This window comes from Cervus elaphus, chromosome 33 (assembly GCF_910594005.1).
Source record: "Cervus elaphus chromosome 33, mCerEla1.1, whole genome shotgun sequence".
NCBI lineage: Eukaryota > Metazoa > Chordata > Mammalia > Artiodactyla > Cervidae > Cervus > Cervus elaphus.
In genome coordinates, this window is record NC_057847.1 from 7,915,012 (window position 1) to 7,919,061 (window position 4,050).

Here is a 4,050-nt window from a genome sequence, read left to right on the forward strand (position 1 = left end):
CCCCCTGGAGAAGGGAACGGCTACCCACTCTAGTATTCGGGCCTGGAGAATTCCATGGACTGTATAGTCCCTGCGTTCGCAGAGTCAGACATGACTGAGCGACTTTCACGGGTCACCAACAACGGTTCAGCCTGAAATAAGAACTTTCAAAAATCTTTGAACACAGACGCTCTAACTTATTTTCCCTCTGGGATCAATATCCTGCATTTACTTTCAGGTTACGTATACACAATAGGCACAGAACTCTCTTATTGTGTCTTTTATTTGCATATAAATTAACAGCCTAGCAAATTTAAAATAGAAACACTAAAGACAGTGTTGCGCAGAGCAATCTCTGTTAAATGCCCCATTATCTCACTGAAGTTCCTATACACATGCAGGGACTGAAGGAGGACAGGAAGATGGCAGAAGAGCAACCCGCGAGCCACTGCTGTGTCTGTGCGCATCAACTACAGACTGCAAGGTAAGGACCGTATTTTACATAAATAGAAACACAGTTACAATTCAGATTTCCTTTTTAAGTTGCCTCCATAATTGGTTTGCAATAGCAACAGATTCTCCCCTTTCTTCATAGCCATACGCCAACACGTATCATTTTTAAAAATCTATTAATGTCAGACAAAACCATCACAATGCTTCAGGAGTGACTTCAAGAAAACTCCAGTCAAGTCACAGTACTCAGGCAGGTGGGTTTAATAAACAAGTCCTAGGTAGATATCAGTCCACCTCAAAGTGGGCAGTAATGTTGGAACACATCTAGGATTTCCTTTTTAAACACACGCTCCAAGGAAAACAGTACTGAATTTACCAGAGGAACGGTAAAACGAGGACATCACTGGAAGGGAGTTTACACAGCCAGTCTGGCCCTGCGGTCTGACGCTGGGGTAGCATCTATCTGCTCGCTTGGCCCCTGTGTCCCTCGGGGAGGACACGGGCTCGAGAGTGCAGAACAGTATCATCACTAGGACTGCCCGGAGCTGCTGCGAACATCCAGAAAGTTGCACTTGAAGAGTTCTTTAGAGGGCTTCCCTGGGCATCCAGTGGCTGCTCCCAATGCAGGGGCCTGGGTTCCATCTCTGGCCAGTGAACTAGATCCCATACACTGCAAGTAAGAGTTTGCACGCCACAATTAAAGATCCCATGTGTGGCAACCAAGACCTAGTGCAGCTTACAACAAAGAAAAAGGCACCACACGTTCTTTAGAAAGTGCTATAAAAGGCTATGAACGATTGCTTCTACGAAGCAAATAGTAAAAAATACGTGTATTAGTTGCTCAGTTGTGTCCGAGTCTTTGTGACTCCATGGACTATGTAGCCTTCCAAGTTCCCCTGTCCGTGGAATTCTCTAGGCGAGAATACTGGAAGAGGTCGCCATTCCCTTCTCCAGGCGATCGTCTCAACCCAGCCGTGGAACCCAGGGCTCCTGCATTGCAGACAGATTCTTCACCACCTGAGCCACCAGGGAAGCCCAGGAAATACGTAGACCGGACTCCTATGAATAAAGACAGGTGCCATTAGAGAGAAAATAACCTACTAGGTTCATTTAGTTCTATTATTGCGCTTCTCCTTGGGAGTTAAAAATAAGAGTACTTCTGGAGAAACTGACAAAGCTGTGATTTATCTTAATAAAAGACTTCTGATGGAGATCTTGAAACCTGTTTTCTGAAAGAAATGAGTTATAAATATATTTCTTAAGCCTGGTGGCAACGTTTCTAATGACAGAATTCATCTCCCATGCAGCTCAATGAGTCCCTGTTTTGAAACAAGAGAATGAATGAAAGCGTTGAGTTCAGCAGCCATGAGGTTCCCTACCGTCACAGCTCACAGTAAGGCAAGAAGGATCAAAGTAACTGTTGTCTGTCTGTTTTAGCAGTTGGTTACCATCCAGTAGATCCTGTCTTCAATTCACGTAGAACTCTTTAAGGAAGAGTCTGAAGGCCCTCAGGAAGGTCCCGTGCTTGGCGGGCGGCGTGGGGACAAGGGGGGCCGCGGTGGGGCGAAGGGGCGGGGCTGAGGCGCTCGGGTGGACGGCGCCGGGGGCTCGCGGTGGGTTTGGGCCCCGGGCAGGTGCCGGGCAGGATGGGCGCTCAGGGCCCCGGCTGCGCTATGCCTACGCCGCGGGAGGCTCAGAGGACCGAGGGCCGCGGTGCGCGGCGGGCCCGAATCAGACACCTCCGGGGCCACGTGGCCCTGAGCCTGGATGGCCAGTGGGGCGGGGGGTGGGCGCGGGCGCCGACAGGGGGCGGGCCTGGAGAGGCCCAGGGCGGGAGGGCGCCGAGACCTCCGCGCCCCTCACCCCAACCCCAGGCCCAGGCATGCACGGCCAGCCGGCCACTCGGGGTCCAGGAAGCCCTCCGGGGCCCCGGGCCGGGCCAGGCGGGTTCTGGCCGGGCTTGGCGGTGTGCGGAGGCTGGGCGGCGTCGGGCGGCCGCCGGGCTGCCGGCCCTGGCCGACCGGAGTCCGGTCGCAGGTCGTGCGGCTCAAGTGCAGCCCGCGGCCCTTGGAGAGGTGTGGCCGGCTGGCCTGACCGGCAGGCAAGTCAGACCGAAAGGGAGGCGCAAGGCAGGGTTCTTAAGGTTCTTAAGGCGCCTGGCTGCAGCCACCTCCGTCTAGGGCCATACCACCCTGAACGCGCCAGATCTTGTCTGATCTGGGAAGCGAAGCAGGGTCTGGCCTGGTTAGTACTTGGGTGGGAGACCGCCTGGGAATACCGGGTGCTGTAGGCTTCCTGCCTCCCCTGTCCTTTAGCCCTGGCTCCCCCGGCGCGGTTGGCCGCCCCGAGCCCCACCTGCCCCTGGCCCCTCAGAGCCGTCGCCTGCCTTCCAGCCGGCCGGCCAGCCGGCCTGCCGGCGGCCCTCGAAGACAGCAGCAGCCCAACTCTTGGGTCCCCGCAGCCCCAGCCCCTCCGCCGGTGGGTGGCCGGGGCCCCGACTCCCGCCGCAGGCCTGGGTTGCCTCCGGATTTGGCTTCCAGGAAACCAGATGACAGTCGGGTCTCCATCTGGGGCTCCCTTGGCATGCCTCAGGCAATCCCGGGGGCTGCCCCAGCCCGAGCCCCAGCCCAGTACTCCCAGGCGACCGTTCGCGCGCGTGCACACACACACACACACACACACACTCACACACACACACACACACAGAGACAGAGACACACGAAGACACACACAGAAACACACAGACACACCCCGCCCCGGACAGGTGAAGAGCTGCAAAGCACAGGGAAGGGAGACTCAGAAAGAGGGGAGAGAGTCCTAGTCTGGCAGAGACAACCCTCACAACCCTCACGTTCGGTTTCAAAAGCCCCGTGGTCCAGTGAAGAACAGGGCGGATGTAGATAGAGTGGTGGCGGAGTCAGCCAATGCACAGACAGCGAGGGCGGAGCCCGCGCAGCGAGCCTCTGACGGCGGGCGGGCGGCGTGCGACGCAGTCGGGCCCCCTACGCGCTGCGCCCGGAGCGGCGGCGGTCGGTATCGGTGCTGGAGACGGCGGCGGCGACGGTTTCGTGGCGGCCGCGCGCTGCTCTCTGAGCGGCGGGTGGTGGTGCGGCCTAGCCCCTCACTCCTGACACTTCCCCTCCCCCAGCGCACCGCGGTAAGTCGGGGGCCGGGGTGGTGGAGGCCGGAGACCGGCGGGCTCCTCCTCCACTCTGGGAGGGCGGGTGGGCGGGTGCGCGGGGCGTCCCAGGCCCTCTCGGCGCCCCAGTCTCGCGCCCTAGCGCGCACCTTCTGCCCTGAGGGAGCGGGCCCCGAGGCCTGGCCCCTGAGGCTCTGAGGAGGGATTGCTCTCTGTGGGGTCTGGGCCCGGGGCTCTGGCGTCAGAGCCTCCCTTGAGTGAGCGTTTCTCGAGCAGGTTGGACTCCTTCATTTGCCCGGCAGTGGTTAGGTGGGCAGGCCCTCTGCGGGAGCAGCGCCTTGAAATCCCGAGGGAGGGTTTCCTCAGCACTTCGCTGATCACCGTGCGGGATTGGGCTTTCTTTGTTTTGGCTTCTCCAAGGAGAGATTTGCAACCCCAGGGGAGGGTGAGTGGGTCGGGAGTTTGTGAGCTTATGAAAA

At 58.1% G+C, this 4,050-nt stretch overlaps 1 pseudogene; it reads left to right on the plus strand.

The window, feature by feature from the left end:
* The first annotated feature begins 2,606 nt into the window (after positions 1 to 2,606).
* LOC122688915 lies at positions 2,607 to 2,725 on the plus strand (annotated as a pseudogene).
* The last annotated feature ends 1,325 nt before the right edge of the window (positions 2,726 to 4,050 follow it).